Consider the following 19,605-nt stretch of genomic DNA (forward strand, 5'->3'; position numbering starts at 1 on the left):
TCATTTCTGCCAACGTTTCCTTGTCTCCCAAAGTGTTTTGTAAATATCATAAATATGTTGCTTACAGATGTTGAGACACTATTTGTCTTTGTCAAAATCAACCTCTTTCTTGTTCCTTTATCAGACTGTGTTGTTTTGTCTGAAGTAAAGCTTTCAGCTTCTGTTCTTCTATCTTAAACTGACTTCAGTGTCACGGATGTTGCACTGTACAAAGACGTATGATATGAATAGGACAAATGCAGGTTATTCCAAGAAACATTTTTTTTTTTACCACAGTAAATGATGTGAATGTTTCCTGAAGGATATCTGAATGAAGTCAGGATGTAGTTTTATATCTTGCCAAAACTCAACCTCATAGGCTAAGGTGGGATATTGCTAAAAGCCATTATTCTAACAACAGTCCTGATGTCTAGCACAATATCTACTCAAGCTTAAAGTGTATGGCCACATCAAACTGATGGTGGATTTGTGATGCAAATCCATGGTTATGATTAATTGGTTAGGATTATTTCAGTGATCCTAGTTTATGCTTGTAAGCAGATTAGAGCTTTAGTGAAATTTCCTCCAGAAATTGAAAACCTAGGCAAGCTTGATCCAGAAACTTGTCAAATCCAAGGGAAGACATTCAACTGTTCTGACATATTCTGTATGAAACTTCAGATAATTTATTGTTCTTGCTTTATGTGTAGAATTGGATTATTTTCACCTTCCCTGTTCCCCTGGTACATGATCTTATAGCCTTGTTTATTATGTTTTTTATTACCACAGTAACTGTTTAAATTGTCTCACACCTCCATGTGTTGAGGGACATGTTTGACAAGGGCCCCTTAATTGTACTTGTAGCTTGTAGGAACATTTATTTGGCTTGTGCTTCCAGCTACTGTGGTATAATGCTGGGGAGGACATGCAAACTGAGTGGCTTACAAGGGCAGTTGGAAAAACTTCCTACAAGCACTGATCCTGTGGAGTGCATCAAAGCATAGGAAGGCAGAGAAGGCCCTTGATCTTGAAAGGTTGTGTAGTGTTAACATGCATAGTTAAAGTGACATTACTTGTTTGATTTCTTTCTTTCTTTTCTCCTCAGGGATCTTACCTAGACAACTGAGAACACCATATATGCATGTTTCAATCCTTTTGTTCTTGTATCAGTCCACTTTCTCTTTGACTCCCTAGCTGTATTTTTTGCAAGTTGTGTTGCCAGAGTTAGATACACTATCAATGAACTAGCTTATTGAAATGGGTGTTTATGCTGTACGGTTGTTTATTTCTTGTTATGATAGACAGTGCTGGCATTTAATTTCAACTTTTATTTGGGTTTCATCGTCTTAAATTTCTTTGTATCTGTCATCATAGGAGTCTTAGCCCTACTTTCTCATTACAGTATATAGGCAAGTTAGTGATAGGACAACCCAATGATACAGCATAAACAATTGTGCAACATTAGCAGATATAAAGTATCAGTTTTGGTGCCTGCTGAGGTGGAAGAAATTTGGACCTATTCTACAGGAATAAGTTGTGAGATGGTGAGTACCTGAAGCTCAGAGATACGTCAGCATATCCCCTTGTGATTGTTCAGCAGTGTCAGCTCAGCTCTCTGTGGGGAGGTGCCTGTTCAAGTTTCTCAGACATTCCTCCCATTACCACTGAGAAATGCTGTCATTCCTCTTGGAAGAAGCGCACCATAGAATCATAGAATAGTTGACATTGGAAAGGACCTTAAGATCATCTAGTTCCCACCCCCCTGCCATAGGCAGGGACATCTCACTAAACCATGTCACCCAAGGCTCTGTCCAGCCTGGCCTTGAACACCGTCTTTTCCTCTCTCTAGTATTTCATATTTCAGAAGATATCTGTATCAAATGCAAAATTATTTTATCTTGTTTATTAATTACTTGCTTGTTCCTCACCTGCACATGTACATATAACATGCATTTTATAAACTCTTCTCTTTTAAAACTATTTTATTTTTAAATTAATATTGCTTAAGTGCCAGATGGGGATGAGTTTTCCTGTCTTTACTAGGAAGGTCTGTTTTTTCATGCACATGTTTTTGATAGGTATACTTCCACATTTTCTTAAGTATGGGGTGTTGTTTGGGGTTTTTTATATACATTTTTATTCTTGAGAGCATATGTCAGCAATTCTTTTTAGTCTGGATCCCATTTATTCACATATAGTATTTTAAATATTAACAAGGGAAGATATAATGGCTGCAGTTACTCAACTGTTAGTAATACGTTCTAACTTAGGAGGCTTATGCATAGGCTGAGTATACAGGGTTTCTTGAGCATGTTTACGCAACTGCTTTTCCTTGCTTTCTCTTTTGCCTCACATTTAACCCTAAACTAGAGGATAATAATAGATTTGATAATGCATCAAAATAGGCATACTCACAAAATAAGCCCCTACTCATTTCCATTTTACCAGCAGCTTTTTCCCAGCAGAGCACTAACGTTTTTTGACAACCCAAATTTTTCCCCTTCTATGTTGAATTAAAAACATTAAACACTATAAAAGAAACTCTTGCTCCCCAGAAAGTGCAGAGTACTGCTTCCATGCCTCAGTAGTTGAGTTATGCTTATGAGTATCAGAAGGCTCTGTACTTCGCTGTTGTTTTTAGGTTTTTCAGCTAGACTGTGTTTCAAAAGATGGACTTTGGCCTGGGATTCTTGTGGTCAGCCGGAGTGGTTCAGCGGGATGGGGCTGGTGGGTCTTGGCACTTGTAGTCTGGCCATGGAACACATGAAAAGATAAGAAAAAATGTTCATCATATCCAACTGCACCTGCCATCTAGCATTGTGAAACTTTCAAACAGGTTTTCTGTTGGGTATATTACTGGGGAGCCATTGTGTTTAGCAAGGTTTGTTTTCTAACCAGCTATACTTATAGTTTATGACAACAGCACATGTTGTTAAGACACTAGAAAATAATTAATCCAGCGGAATTGTTCTTTGGTTTTATGAATTACTATGTATAAAGCCCATGTTTGTCATCCTGCTAACTTTCCCAGGCTTCATTTATTGTTCTGCTACACATACTAGCAAAATAGATAGGAACTGTGTGTTGCTAATAGGGTAACAGGGAAATTAGTAACAGATATGTTTACCTAAGAGCTCCTGAAAGATAGGGTTTTATTCTGTGATTGGTAGCTTTCTCTACCGCAGGAAAGATTTTATCAGTTCAATCCTGAGAAGTAATGAAGACTCTCTTACCCACCTCTACCAAACCAGGTGAACAAAACTCCTGAAAGTCTTGAATAGTCCGTAATACTTCTTCAAAGCTGGGACTATGTGTCTGTCTTTCAGAGATTAGTTCATTTGAGATTAAGTTTATGTTGTTATAAAGGTACATCTTATCTAGGTGTTCCTGCTCCGGCAGGGGGATTGGACTAGATGATCTTTTGAGGTCCCTTCCAATCTGTAGCATACTCTGATACTGTAATAAAGACATCTCACATGATACTATCTTTCTGTGCGTGTTGCATCTGGAAAAGCAGAAGGAATTGTGAAAAGTGATCACAAAGCTTTAAAATATCTATGGGATGAAATTATTAAAAATGCAGCAAAACTAACAAAAGTGTGTATATGTATAAATACAATTATGTAGTAAGCTTTCCTTGCTGTATTTTATACTTCCACAGTCAAAACTTTGGGCTCTTTTCTTCATATGTTCTTTGGACTGCATACAACAGTAACACTGTGGTTGGACAGTGGGGTCTACTGAATTTAGAGACATACAACGTGCAGACATGCAATAGCATTTGAAAATGGAGGCATTTTATGAGAATGGGAATTCCATGAGTATCTTTTTAGTAGCTGAAACAATTACTTGCCTTGCAAATTTTCCTCATGAACTGTTTCTTTTATGTTACTCTTCCAGAGCTGCAAAAGTCTGTAGGCTGTGAATCTTGTGTTATGCTTGCAGAGTGCAAATATAGATTTAGTGAATCTTGTTGCCTTGGAGAAAGCAAGCTCATTGGTGACACAGGAGAAGGGCTCAGAAGTGTTCTGTATTTGATATGAAAAGCAACACGTGGCTGCATTCTTCTTAATTCAGCAAGACAGTGAGACACAACAGCATCAGAACTTCAGAGTTTTCGTATTAAGGAAAGCAGAATACCCAAGAAGAATAGATGTTACTGATCTCTGAGCAGCATTCCGGCATGTTGCCTTAGGAACTTAAATTTCTTTGTTTACGGGGGTCAACAACTGCTCTGGGAAATTTGATATGTTAGCTATGCCATACGCATACTCCACTTGTTGTATGTAGTTAATATGGTAATAGTAATAGCTCTGATATAAATACTTCTGATCTTATTTTAGAAGTGTTACCACTCAGCACTGCAAGAATATGGCATAAGCACTGCCATAAAACTGCTAATTCTATGACATTATTAGATAGAAAAATAAAAATATTTCTGTTTACACTGGCATGTTACTATGGTTGCAGGCAGGCTTGGGTGACGTCATGCCTTGGATCCATTGTGAGCATTTATTTAGGTAGTTGTCTCCATGGAAACATTTGTTTGTTTTGATGTTACTATGTGTTAAATTTTAAACAAATTTTTGTGGTTCTATACTGGATTGTTATTGAGGACTAGTTAATCTACAGAAGCTTTGTAAATATACCTTACTCCCTGCCCTCTAAAATATTTTTGGTAAAAGATCAAGTGAAAGCATAATTGTCCTCTCAAATTCCAGCAATAGTTTCTTATGTTGCTTTGACATGTTTTCTTGTTGCTGAGGAAGCCATGTGTTCTAAAGGCCAGAAACTCTCCTCCATCTTTCTGAGAAAGAAAGGTTTTGTTCCCATGGAGAATCTTCACAACACACTTTATTGTGCCCTGACTTTTGAGCAGTCCCACCCATACTCTATCCTTAGTATATATTGCACAGTCAGCTGTTTAGCCTAGTTCCCACAGTTAAGATCAGTCAGGTCTCTACAGGAGTGCTTCCACCTGAGATCAGCTGGATTTTAATTCAGCAGTAGTTCACCAAGACTGTGAAAGAATTAAAGTGGATATGTTTGCTCTAAGCAGCTGGCAGGATAGTTCTTGGCAAGAATGAGTACATGCTTTCCCCATTTGTCAACTATAATTGTTGCCTTTTCTTTGTATTGAACAATTAGATACTTATTGTTTTCTTAATATATTTGAGAGGAGTAGTACTTTGACACCTTCACTGATTCAAGACAAGTATCTCTCCATTAGGTTTCTCTGAAGTAATTTGTATTCAAAAGATTTTACTGAAGCCTCTCTTAAATTTTTTTATATGTAAATAGGTATGAAGTGGTCTTTATGTGAATGAAGCACATAGTAGTTTTAAGTTGTGTCTTACTCCTCTACTGGAGAGATTCTTTTAATAGTGGCACAGAATCTGATTTGTGTAATCCTACTTTTTGCATGAAGTAGAGATAACAGTTAACTTGTGTACTTTAATATGTCTGCATCAGGAAGCGAGTTTTAAGTGGATATAGAATTATATGCAGAGCATAATCTGTGCTAATAAATCTCTCCCAGGCAAACAGTGAAGTAGTAGTGCAGTTACAGATAAAACTCCAGGTAGGTTACAACAGAAAGTGTTGTTTACCACAGTTTCTGTATGTTAATTGAAATTAAAATCCAATTTCATTTCTTGCCTGAGAATGCCAAATTTAATGTTGCCTTTTGCACTTTATTCTTGAAAGGCTTTTTATTTTAAAAAAGCAAAAACAACTCTTTTCCCCCTTTTACCAAGAGGCATAAATTCTAGAAGTAAAACTGTGATCACTAACGAGAAGATGGATGTAGATTCACTTGCAGATATGCAGGCTTGTTTTGCACATGTAAAGCGTGTAAGTCCTGTACCCATAATGATGTATGCTTATTATGATTTTAAAAAATGCCCTTTTTTGTGTCAGGAGACATCACAATAGACACAAAGCCTACAAATGCAGTGGTGGGTGATTCATTGCTCAGCTGATACGGAATGCTGCATGATACTATATACAGTACTATAGAGCACTACTATAGAGCAGTAGAAGTAGAACTCTGGTATGAGATCTTGTCTTGTGCCTCTTTTTTTCTTTTTTTTTTTTGTCAGCCTAATTTCTTCAGATTTTACCATCATAAAAAATTGTCTTAATTTATAATAGCAGCTATGTGAAATCTATGTTAGTTTTTCTGATTAGGAAGCAAGTATATTCTAGACTGTTACACATCAAAGTAGACTTTGTCTCTCAGTTTTCATGGATTGAAGTAGAAGTTGATTAACATATGAAGGATCCAGGTCCTGTCTGCAGAGTGCTCCTTCCTCTCTTTGGAGGTCAGGACAGTGGTGGCCTCTCTTGTGAAATATGTGCTGTGGTCAAGGCCCTGAGGCTCCAGATTTTAAAGAGGAAGATGAAGATGACACTGGCATGGTATTTGTGGAAAACCCAAGCTACACAAGGTGAGGGACAACAGCTGGAGACCAAGTGAACAGAGACTGTCAAGCTGGAGAAGGCTGAAAGTTTGTGACTTCTGGCAACAACGAGTCATGATCTGTTCCGCCTACAGAGGGGCTTTGGACTATACAATTTCTATAACTTAGTGGATTCTGAAGAGGCTGCCAGGCAATCAATATGCAAGAATTTTGGCTGCAGGAGACAGCAAGCTGCACGTGCATAATGATCTTTATCTCTTCGTGTCCATTGCGTCCTGCCTACATGTTGCCCTATCTCTGACATAATGGCACTGCTCCCAGCACACGTTAGGCCTTAGCATGAGCTGTGTGTTAGCCAAAATCTGAGCAACAGTTGAGTGAACAGTCACAGGCTCAATCCCTGATCACTGAGAGATCATGGCTTTTGTCATCCAGAATATCTCAAGTGCTGTTACACTTCCCTGTCACTGTCCCCATATCCTGGCCACAGTGCTGTAGCAGGTGTCAGGAGCAATGGGTACCAGTCACAGATAGTTACTGGAGATTCCTGTTGTGGATGATATATCTTTTGTCCCCACCATATGCCTCAGGAGTTTTGTTGTTTGGCAGGTGCGGGATCTGGGATTGTTGCAGATGGACTGCAAAGGTTTGTCCAGCCTTCTAAGACTGACCTGTGCCTTGTCTTCCTCATGGGTACCAGGAATAGTGCTCCAAAGGTAACCTGGAGCGTATCAAGAGAGGCTTCAGAAATCTGAGAGTGAGAGTGAAGCACACTGAGCTTTGGTCACAGTCCCAGGCCTTGGTACTCATTAGTGGCATTAACCAAGCTAAAATGACTGGAAGTGATCTATGAGATTTCTAAACTGAATTAAAAAAAAAAAAAGTCTTTGGTGTATGATGAATGATTTAAGGAGATACTCTGGACTTGTTATTCACAATCAAATGAAGAACCGGTTAAAGATGTAAAAGTTGAGACAGCCTTGGTTGCAGCAAGCAGGTGACTGTAAAGTCGTAAGGTTTTGAGAGAAGTGAGCAAGATGATAACAGAATTACAAACCTGGACTTCAGAAGGGAAGATATCTGCCTGTTCAGTTTCCCACCAGAAACTGCCCTGGATGACAGAGGGACTCAGGAGAGCTGGTTAATCTTTAGGACAGCTGTCTCTGAGCACAAGAATGGTCCATTCCCATGTGCAGGAAGTCAACAAGCCTGGCAAGAGGGCAGCATGGATGAGCATGGAGCTTCTGACTGAGCTCAGACGTGAAAAAGGAGTACACAGTAGGTGGAAGCAGGGAGAGACTATGTGAGAGGAATATAGCCCATGCATGAAGGAACAGAGTGAGGAAAGCCAAAGTTCAGCTTGAGTTGAGACTAACAAGGGGAGTGAAGGAGCAAAAGTGTGAGCCAACTGCTTGGTGTGGCAGGCGATCTAGTGACAAATAGAAAAGGCAGAGATACTAAGCGCCTTCTTTTGCCTCCATTTGCAACCAGTAAGGTGTGCCTTCAGGATTCCCAGGTCCCTGAGGCTGCTAGCAGAGCCTGTGGGTTTGAAGCAGTACCCACAGTAAAGGAAGATAAAGAATCACTTGAAGTGGTTAGATGTAGAGGAGTCCATGTGTTAGTTAATGGTTGCCACCTCCTACTGCGTTTGATCCAGTAGTTGCTAAAAGACATAATACCTATAGCAGAAAGGGAATGTTTCTGTACTATCTGGACATTCGTAATTCAGAGGGAAACTTTACTGCAGTGTTTTGCATCAAGCGAGTAAGTTTCTGCTTAAGCTGTGGAACAGCTTTAAATCAAACCTTAATCTTTCTCAGTGGTGAAAAGCAGTGGAAAATATCTTCAGGTGAGCTGTTTCAGTGGAAACAAGAATTCATTGTAAAAAACATTTCACTTCATGTCTGTTTAGAATGTATGATATTCCTGAAATCTAATAGTTTTTCTTGCTGTGTTTAGTTCCCCATAATGGGTTTTGGAGATCCTTTTTGGGAATGGTGCCATGTTCTTTGCAAAGCTGCGTAGCTACTGAGAGCTTGCCACAAACTATACTAGCTGCAGAAATGGATGCAATGCAGCTGCAGCTGTGTGGTGCTGCACTGATGTGGTTGCTGTGGGCAGAGCTACCTTCCACTAGACCAGGTTGCTCATAGCCTCATCCAACCTGGCCTTGAACACTTCCAAGGATGGGGAAGCCAGAGCTTCTCTGGGCAACCTGTGCCAGGGCCTCACCACCCTTACAGGGAAGAACTTCTTCCTCAGATCTCATCTTAATCTCCCCTCTTCCAGTTTAAAGCCATTTTCCCTTGTCCTGTCACTACATGCCCTTGTAAAAAGTCCCTCTCTGAATTGTAAGCACCCTTTAGGTACTGGAAGACTGTTGTAAGGTCTCCCCAGAGCCTTCTCTTCTCCAGGCTGAACAAGCCCAACTCTCTCAGCTTGTCTTCATAGGAGAGGTTCTCCAGCCCTTGGAGCATCTTTGTGGCTCTCATCTGGACCTGCTCAAGCAGGTCCCTCTTGTGGGGGCCCAGAGCCCCGAATGAAGAAAATGACCTAAGCACCACTAGATTGTTTTCCTTCTTTTTTTTCCTTCCACTTTATTCTGGAAGGAAGAGCCCTAAAAGTTTGGGGAACCTTTTAGTCTTACACTGTTACCCGTTTTTCAGTTGTGGCACAAGCTTCATAGGATACTTAGGCAAAAAGCTTTCTGGAGTGCACTTTCAGCAGACAGAAAAGTACAAGATTCTAAAGAAAAGGATAAGCCACCATCCTGGTGAGAAGGAGTCTGTGCTGTAGACCTGTTCATCTGTTTGTCTCTGCTGATATAGCGGAGCATTGTACCGCCTAGTGCTGTTTGTGATCATGGGCACCAGCAGCTGCAGAACAGTGGTGATCTTTGGCACCAGGCTGTGACTCTCATGACACATGACAGCACTTGCTTCATTGCCCAGATGTCTTGGGTCTTTATTCTATGTCCCTAAGTTGCAAATTTTGTTTAAAAATGAAAGTAAGCTAATGAGAGGAGCAGTTGTGCTCATTGTCATTGTAAAAGATGAAACTGATAGCTTTTACATACTCAGAAAAGTGTGTACAAGGATAAGTTGCTTTTCTTTCAGTTAACAGCAGATATACAGTGATATTGTAACATGACTGTAGTTCATTACACCGTAACTGAAAAATCAGAACAAGAAAATAAGATAGGTTTGTGTTTATTGTTTGGAATCTAACTCAGTTATACAAGATCTCCAGACAAACTCGTTGCAATTCCCAGTGCAGTATCAATTAAGCCTGAATTTATCTGCCTCATGATATTTGAGGTGTTTGTTACTCATTGTGGAATGGTGATTGTTGAGCTTCTGAGTGGAACTGATCATGCTGAGAATGGAGAGTTTATCTGTCCCAGAGCAGTATGGGTGAAATACAAGAGGCTACTAATGAGAAGATCATAGAGGAGAAGGGGGACAGCTTTTACTCATCGTCACGTGCAGTCTGTATTTCACAAAAAGGTGTTGTGTTTTCACTTCTGCAAGAATGAGGCTCTGTGATATGGGGTAGATGAAAAACGGTGACTGCACTGTTTGCCATCCTGTCCAGTCACTTCCCCATGTAGAGTGGCTACTGCTGCTGTATGCAAATCTGAGAGTAATGACTGTAATCTGATTCAACATTTTTTTGTTCCCAGTAAATCCTAGGACTGATGTAAAATGAACAGTGAAGAGTATTTAGTGTAGTATTACCTTGAGAGGACCAGTACATTTACCATTTGTCAGCAGCTCATCCTATTAAGACAGCAGAACTAACATGATTGGTTTTCTAAGCTTTTATAGTAAAAGTAAAGAGAAATTATTTCTTTTTACAGAAGAGTTGGAGCTGTGGTTTTGTTTTCCAGGGAGGTTGCTTTTCTTTCATTGTTTCACCTCAGCTGAGAGCAATAGGAGAGCTTTATATTATTATATATTATTATGCTGAAGTGGATGGCATAGCTGGGAAAGCTGTTGGACTGAAATGCACAGAACGAACTTGATCTCTTTTGTCAAGACAACACACTGGCCTATTTGGTCTTCTCTAGCCAGATGAAGAAAGCTAGAGAAAGCGTACTCAGCAGACATTTAAAGAAACTGTTTGGTTTTCATCCTGAGATGAGCTGTGCTTGCTGATGTAGTTGTCTGATTTTGAGTTTAATTTGCGAATCCAGTTGACTGCAGCTTCAGTCAACATTGGCCATTTTTAACAGTTTGTCTGATTTAGTCCTGTGTTCTGTGACCAGCAATAGTGTCTCATGCATGCTTGGGAGATTGTTCCTTTTATTCCCCTTCTAGATGCTACACAGTGTCGCCCAGTCTTTGGCTACCTTGAGTTATAGTTCTGTGTCTTCAAGTACAAATCTGTGAAAGGTGTAACTGAGATGGACAGTGAAGGTACAGTCACCTGAGGTAAATAGCGAAGGTACGTAAGAGCTATCAAGGCTTAAGGGTTACCCATAAAGAACTGGAATTCTGTAATGTTAGGGACACTGACTTGATGTTATCTACCATGACAGTTGAAATTTTTGGAAGTGTTTCAACTCCATTTGTCAAGGCCTTGAGATGAAGAAGATGAAAAGATGTGCTTTCTGGAGACAGTTATCCAAACAGGTTATGCCGAGTGTTGATTAGATTTAGTACGTGCTTGCTGCAAGTATAATCTCTTAATCTTGGAAGAAGTCACTTACTGAACAGCACAGCTTCTCCAACATATGTGATGATACAGTAGTTAAGTATTGACTAACCTCTTAACAGTGTTGTTAATTGTCATATGCTGTTTTTTTTTTTTTAAATAAGCACTTGAAATGTGCCTGGTTTGCATGTATTAGGAAGAATCTGGCCAACATTTCTTCTCTTGCCTCCTGGTGGGTGGACACCCTGCTTCTGCTGCAGGGTAGAAAGGCACAACGGCAGTTTTTGTAGCTGTGATCTCACAGGGCTGCTGTAGGTGTAGGATAAGGTGTTTAGCAGTGCAGAAAGCTTGCTTTGGTTGTGTTCTACCATATCTGACTTTGTTTAGTAATTGAGGCAAAGTAGAGCATTGGCCTGAACTAGTTGCTGTTGAGCTCCTCCTGGTCTTGCTGACCTTATTGTGAGAAGTTAACTATAAATACATGCATCAAGTACTTAAGCTAGTTTTAAATTAACTACGTGTATCAACATATCTAATATAGAGATTTTGTGGTTAGAAATGGACAGCATGTAACCCTGCAAAGATGTTTGTTGCTTGTTAAGGGGAATTCCACAGTAAACATGCCCAGGGTGGTATCTGCTATACAGCATATGGAGCTTAACAATGTATATGTACATGACATTGTCTTAATCTATTGTTTCTATGTCATTCTGTTTTTCTGCAAGAGACAGTTTGCAGTTTTGCTTTACAAGCTGTAAGGATATATTTGGCTTTCTTATGAACAGCAGTCTACCCTGTGGGCAGCAGTAGTGGAGTATGAGACACTAGCTGTTTAATTGGCTCCCATGGAAATTTGTCAGCAGTCCTCATTCAGAAGATTCTGTATTTCAATCAAATGGGTATATAAGAATATAGTAGGTAAGACAGTCTTCTGACATATGCACTGGAGTAAAAGCACAGAATTCTAATACTAATTGCAGCATTAACTGGCCACAATTTAGAAAACTTACCCTCCTACACCAAAGGTTGTAGGAGTTAATATTGCTACATTGAATATCCTTCTTACACCGAAATAACGTACTGTCAGCAAATGACAGTTTGGAGCAATACTTGACCTTCTTGTTTTAGCTGCTAAAATCAGTGGCTTTGAAAACAATGTAGTCTTCAACACTAAGTAATTCAGAAAAACAAAGATGGAAAGCCTTATTTTCTAAATGTAAGTAACTAAGAACTACTAATATTGCTAATTGTAATGATTCCTGTTTGGAAATGAAACAGAAAGTGCCCTTTGTACAAAACAGAATTCAAGAGGGCAGCAGTTTGTATTCAAAAGTTAGAGTTGTGACCTGACAAAGAGAGAAAGAGATGTATCAAAAGGGAGTTTGTATTTCTCTTCAAGAAGCTTTTTCAAAGGAAAAGTTTCTACAGTATTTTGTTCTTATTAAATGCTATTAACTATGTAGTGGTATTTGATCACAGTGACATTGTTCAACTGGACTTAATCTAATGGCAGCTTTAATTTCATCCTGGCAGGCTGGGGGGTCCTGTGCCTTGATAGATTTTGCAGCAGATGTAAGATACAGGCTAAATTTGGCAAAAATTTCCCCTAATAGTTCAGTAATTCTAGCTGCTTCCTTAGTTCAGTTACTGAAGTTATGTTAGACATCTCCAAAATTGTCGGAATCTTTCCTAGCGTTGGTTTGATACCTTCCTTCAGTAGCTGTTCATCTAAATGAGTCACAGATTTCCAAAAGAATGTACACTTGTTCTTTCATAGTCTCCTCTCTGCTTTCACTATTCATTCCAACATCTTGGAGGCTTCCCAATTGTTGCTTGTCATTTTGGTTTGTGGTGATGATGATGATGTCCACAAGATAGAAAAATATGTTGGTAAACTTCCTTTTATTGTAAAGTTTTGGATCTTCTAAATACGCTCTCGCTTTGAATTGAGAGAAGTGTGATGTAAATGAGAGAGTATCTGTTCTGGTGTTAACTGTCATAATTTGCTGCATTTCTTCTTGATTGGTTTCAGATGCACGTGAGTCAGCACTGTAAAGACAAACGTTTAATCCAGGGAGGGAGAGCAGCACATTTTTGTGACGGTTAGAGTTTTAGCAGAGATATAAATTTCCCATACAAGGAACACACATAGCATGGAAGATTGGAGATGGTCTGCTTATTTAGAGCTTTCCTGTAACCACTCAATTTTCTCTTTCCTATGTGAAGGCCGTCTTCCAGAAAGGGAGGCGTGTGCAGTTTCTTCTTCATTTAGGTTGTACATCTTATTTATTTGAAAGAGAAATTGTGATATTTCTGCTGTTGTGTAGCTGGTTTTGGAGCCTCCTTTCTTGAAGGTTGTGATTTGGTCCTTGGCTGTTGGTTATGACAGACTTGTATCTTGTGGGTTTCTCTGCCTGTGACTTCCAGATATGGACTGCCATTGTAGTTAGTTTTTCTTCTTTCACTTGGCATTTCATTCTTAATTTCACACCTTATTATCTCCCTCCATGGTCAGTCCCATAAACCGAGCTTGTGCTCTTAAGTTAACCCCAGCTGTCAGTTTTTAATGCTGCCACCTTCTCATATTGCCAGCAGAAAATTTTAAGATATACATACATTTGTGTTTTCTCCCTGTCTTCAGGATCACTAAAACAACCCCTCCCACATACACATGCTTTTTTACTTACCTGAATATATCTGACCTTTCAGGAGAGTTCACTATCATTGAGCTGTCACAAGGTTCAGAAATAGCTTTCATGCCTATATGTGATTTGGCATGGAAAAAAATAACCTTGTGAAATATTTTGAAAAAATGGAATTTTGCTGTTGTAAAACCATCTGATAATGATGTTTTCTTATTGGGACAGTCCTATAAAAATGTGTTAGTTTTCAATTTGATGTTATTAAACTCTAAAGGAAAGCCCCACTTTGGATTGGAGGAGACTGATGCTCTGGCTTTCATAGTAGCATTTTTGGAAGCAGTGAGCTGCATCACAGTCCCAAAATACCTCAATCCACGTCATTCAGTATTTAAATTATGTTTCAGAAATAGCTATAAAAAGACACTTCTTACGTGTAGTATGAAGTACTATTATACTCTTCTTTCAAAAAAAAATCCCACATCCAAACCAGTCTGTAACTGCAAATGTTTACTTAGAGGGAAGGGGGAAATGTCCTGGAGCTGGAATGGAGCTGGGTACCTCAGTTATCATTTAGTGCTTTCTAAATTTCTTGGCCACAAAGTATGAGTAAGCTTGCTGTATTTTGGCAGTGTAGTCATTAACAAACAGCTGCAGTGCCTGAATAATAGAGTGAATATGCTCTATATTCATTAATTAAAGGTTGTTTTTTCCATCCCTTTCCCTTCATTTTTCTTGTCTTCAGTTAGTGACTTTTTTCTTTTATACTGAACAGTGTAACTTCTGTATTAGTATGGGAGTTTTGTCAGAGACATCAGTGAAACAGAGTGTTCCAGACATCTTTCCCTATAGGAACAAGTAATAAAATGTTCAAATTGCATTTGCAATTTTACTTGAGCTTCATAGTGATTTAAAATGTCCTCACAGTACACACCCTTTGCCTTGCCACCATCTTGCATTGTTGTTTTTGTGCTGTTCTGATGTGGATTGGCCCAACGTGGGTGAAATAGCCATTGTAGTAACTACAAATATTCTGCCTAGGAATTCAAAAACCCTAATAATATTAGACATAATAAAGACATGGAGCTAGGCTGTTTGCTGAAACATCACAAAGTCCCAGGAGAAACAAGAAATTCAAGGAAAGTTAGCACCACATAGAACTGGAAGTGTTTTTACTGTAATTTTGAGGAAAAACTGAGAGGAGAAAAACTTTTGGGTAAGATGTTGCTAGAACAAAGCTTGGATCCTCACTGTTGTTGTGTAATAATGAGTTGGATTCAATTATTATTCTGTTGCTTGAGCAGTGGTTCACTTTTAAGGTCCAATTCAGTTCTTAATGAAAGCAGAATTTAAGTTCTAGTATCTTGAGATCTTACTATGTCAAGTCCTATTTAATAATACCATTGGTCTTTGACCTCTTGTAGTTGTGTTTTAATTTTGTCTCAATCAAGTAAGATGTCGTATCAGATAATCATACAGTATTAGTCCTCCATGAGGTATTGAGCTTTTCTGTTCTGAGTCTCATTAGTAAAAACAGCACTGTCTTACGTAACTGTTTGATTTCTGCTGTGGAGATTTCATTTTTCTTTCCACATCCTATTCTTAACTGGTTTCATGAAAAGAGGTCACTTGTCTTCCCTGAATGTTAGCACAGTCAAAACATAGATAACTGCATGTGGAGAGAAAGCTCTAAGGAAAGTACTGGCTATCAAAAGCCTGAGGGAGCTGGGTGCTAGCAAGAAAGTTCATTGAGTTACATCTCCATTTCTGAGTGTCCTGTATTTAGCTAATAGCTAATTTAGCTAATAATAGTCTGTCCTTCAGGATCTTTTTCTTCTCATACTTGCAAGCAATTTTGTAAGTTTCTATGGATTAACTGCTTGGGATCACTTTTGCTTAGAAGACATTTAGCTGTGCAGCACTGGCCTTGCCCACAGTCGCAGCTTGTGACTGTACTTAAGCTTCCTTTCAACAATGTTTGTGTTGGAAATTGTTTCATTGTATGTAAACTGGTCTCCTTTTAATCAGGTTTTTTAATGCCACTGGGAAAAGTGACTCAAAATAAACCTAGCTGGTGGGTTTTGGTTTGGTTTTTTTTTTCTAGGACATGAATGGGATGTGACAGCTCATATGGGATTGCTGGTGAGCTCTGGAAGGATGATTATCTGTGTTTTCTACTTTTCTTTTATTGGGTTATCAAGCAATGGGTTCATGCACGCTGCTTTAACTGGCAGAGAAAGTACACATGATGCCAGTTCTTTGCCCTGTACTCTCACCTGTAATGCCTTTACCATAAGCCTCTGCGCTTCAACAGCAGAAAGAGCATTTGAAATTGAGAAAATAGCTTCTTACCACTAGCTTGTGTAGTAAGCTCATCACAGGCTACAGAAGACTGACAGATAAAATGATTAGCTATTGAAAACCATTAGTAGATCTTCAGCTATCCTTAACTGCTTTCATTTGCTGGTATAAGGCTAACTTAATGAGCACTATGACATCATCCTCTTGGATTTTCATGTTTTGGATGTGCTCAGCAGTGTCCCTGGCAGCTGTGAACTGTATTACATTGTTAGATTGTGGTTAACAGTTTCTGCTTCCTTCCTCTATGATATGTGTGTGTGCCCAGCCTAGTGCATATCCTTAAGATGACAAGAACCACACAGAACAGCAAATAAATTGAGCCCTCTGGAGAAATAACCAGCATATCTGCAGATTCCTGATTGTGAGGCACAGTTCTCTTGCTTCAGCACTAGTTTATCCCCTGCCAGTTGGGTCTAAGACCTGACTGCAGGCTCTCTTTTTTTGCTATTACTTACATCTGTCGGTACTCTGATTAACTTCCCTGCTGCTGTCACGCACCCCTGCTGCACCACAACTTCCACACCAGTTGTGCTGACAAGTAGTGCTAGTCATGCCTGCACTCAAAAGATAGATTTCTGTGTTACTGAAAAACATGCTCTGAAAATTTCATGTCCCTTACTGGATTCTTCCACAGAAGTAGACAGCATTCTAAGGATAAAAATAATTGTCTAAGTGACAAAAATTAACTAAGTGATAAAATTGCTAACCAAACTCCAAACAAGTGGATTCTGCTACTCTTACAAGCTAATTTCATCTCTTTCTTTAAGTCCTATATAATCATCAGGCCTACTTTCTACTTGGACTTTTCCTTTCCCTCATCATCCCTAAGTACCATTAATCTCTTCAACACCTTTAACTCATCCTGGGGTTTGCTTTCCTTTGGAAGCTTTTATCCACTACATGGTTTTGCCAAGTCATTTTCCTTCTCCAGTCCCCCTTTTTATTCCCTTCCCAATACTGTTTTATCTGATAGGCTCATAACTTTTTCATTTGCCCTTTTATTTTACTGTTGTTGTTTTTGACTTCAGATTTTATTTTAATGGAAGGGAATTTTCACTCTGGGTGAAGCATATAGGAAGGAAATACTGCAGAAATAAAGTCAAGAGGAGAAAAAGGTTAACTTCAGATATAGAAGAGAGTTTTCATGAAAGAGGATCTGGTTCGAGACCATCTTAAAAATCTGAACGTGCACAAGTCCATGGGACCTGATGAGATCCATCCACGAGTCCTGAAGGAGCTGGTGAATGAAGTTGCTAAGCCACTGGCCATCATATTTGAAAAATCATGGCAGTCAGGTGAAGTGCCCGACTGGAAAAAGGGGAATATAACCCCCATTTTCAAGAAGGGGAAAATGGATGACCCGGGGAATTACAGAGCAGTCAGTCTCACCTCTGTGCCTGGCAACATCTTGGAGCACATTCTCCTGGAAGGCATGCTAAGGCACATGAAAATCAACAAGGTGCTTGGTGACAGCCAGCATGGCTTCACTAAGGGGAAATCCTGCCTGACCGATTTGGTGGCCTTCTATGATGGGGCTACGGAACTGATGGACAGGGGTAGAGCAGTTGATGTCATCTACCTGGACTTGTACAAAGGGTTCGACACTGTCCCACACGACATCCTTGTCTCTAAATTGGAGAGACATCAATTTGATGGATGGACCACTTGGTGGATAAAGAACTGGCTGGATGGCCACATGCAAAGAGTTGTCGTCAATGGCTCAATGTCCAGCTGGAGACCAGTAACGAGTGGTGTCCCTCAGGGATCAGTGTTGGGACCTGTCTTGTTCAACATCTTTGTTACTGACATGGACAGTGGGATTGGGTGCGCCCTCAGCAAGTTTGCCGATGACACCAAGCTGTGTGGTTCGGTTGATGCCCTGGAGGGAAGGAATGCCATCCAGAGGGACCTCGACACGCTTGTGAGGTGGGCTGATGCCAACCTCATGAAGTTTAACCATGCCAAGTGCAAGGTCCTACGCCTGGGTTGGAGCAATCCCAGGCACAGCTGCAGGTTGGGCAGAGAAAAGATTCAGAGCAGCCCTGTGGAGAAGGACTTGGGGGTGTTGGTTGATGAGAAAATGAACATGAGCCAGCTTCAGTGTGTGCTCGCAGCCCAGAAAGCCAACCATATCCTGGGCTGCATCAAAAGGAGCATGACCAGCAGGTAGAAGGAGGTGATCCTGCCCCTCTACTCTGCTCTTGTGAAACCTCACCTGGAGTATTGTGTGCAGTTCTGGTGTCCTCAACATAAAAAGGACATGGAACTGTTGGAACAAGTCCAGAGAAGGGCCACGAGGATGATCAGGGGACTGGAGCACCTCCCGTATGAAGGCAGGCTGAGGAAGTTGGGGCTGTTCAGCCTGGAGAAGAGAAGGCTGCATGGAGACCTCATAGCAGCCTTCCAGTATCTGAAGGAGGCCTATAGGGATGCTGGGGAGGGACTCTTCATTAGAGACTGTAGTGACAGGACAAGGGGTAACGGGTTCAAACTTAAACAGGGGAAGTTTAGATTGCATATAAGGAGGAAATTCTTTCCTGTTAGGGTGGTGAGGCACTGGAATGGGTTGCCAAGGGAAGTTGTGAATGCTCCCTGGCAGTGTTTAAGACCAGGTTGGACAGAGCCTTGGGTGATATGGTTTAGTGTGAGGTGTCCCTGCCCATGGCAGTGGCAGTGGGTTGGAACTTTATGATCTTAAGGTCCTTTCCAACCCTACACATTCTATGATTCTATGATTCCTAAAATATTTAGGTTAAAATAAAGCCTGATAAGGGTGTTGGCTGCTGGTGTAATGAGCTGCTGATGTCCTCTTGGTTCAGATTTTCAAAGCATGGCAGTTTAGAAGCCATCACAGTTTCAGATACTTAGAATTAACTATGCGCACTGTTTTACCCTTGCTCAGTAATGAGAAAATAAAGCTTTTGTAGGGAAGCTGGCACTTCCAGGTTCAATTCCTGAGTGAATGGTGTGTGTTCCTCTACGCTTGCTACCTACTCCTTGACTCCAGAGAGAATTTTGCAAGTCATGGCTATTGCTGTAACATACAGAGAGCATTTTGCACTCCAATTTGCATTGCTCCTCTCTTGTTGCTTTGCTTTCCTGGAATGATGAGAAAACTGATGATGTCATTGCCTTGTGGTCAATAGGACATATAAAGCCACTTGGTTCACCTCCTTCTGTCTGATTTGGCCAAGGTACTAGAAGTTATGGAGTAATTAAGAAGGTCACCTGTATGTCTCATTTGTCAGTCCTAATCTTTCTTTCAAGGGAATACACTTCTGGTAAATAGCCATGCACGCAAAGGGGCTTGCATTCTGGAATTGTCAGCTATTTCAGCTGAAGAATTCTGTTGCTTCTTCCTCGGATCATTTTTCTGAGGATATCTTCTGGAAGGATATCTAACAATTTCCAGTTTACTCCTCAAGCTTTGTTTTCTTAATTGGTTCTTTTAAAACCACCTTTTTTAGAGCTGTTAGTGAAGCACAAAGAACCTGATAGAATTCTATTATGGTATCTCCCCACCCCTCTTCTTTCTTCAGCTATATTTG

General features: G+C 40.1%; 1 protein-coding gene across 1 annotated transcript in view; it reads left to right on the top strand.

The window, feature by feature from the left end:
* The window catches only part of TPPP (tubulin polymerization promoting protein), a 55,960-nt gene that overhangs the window by 13,255 nt on the left and 23,100 nt on the right, over positions 1 to 19,605 (top strand). The window lies entirely within an intron of this gene.

This window comes from Pezoporus flaviventris, unplaced genomic scaffold, assembly GCF_033815535.1.
Source record: "Pezoporus flaviventris isolate CSIRO_AGI_PZ_B2104156 unplaced genomic scaffold, CSIRO_AGI_Pfla_v1 ptg000007l, whole genome shotgun sequence".
Lineage (NCBI taxonomy): Eukaryota > Metazoa > Chordata > Aves > Psittaciformes > Psittacidae > Pezoporus > Pezoporus flaviventris.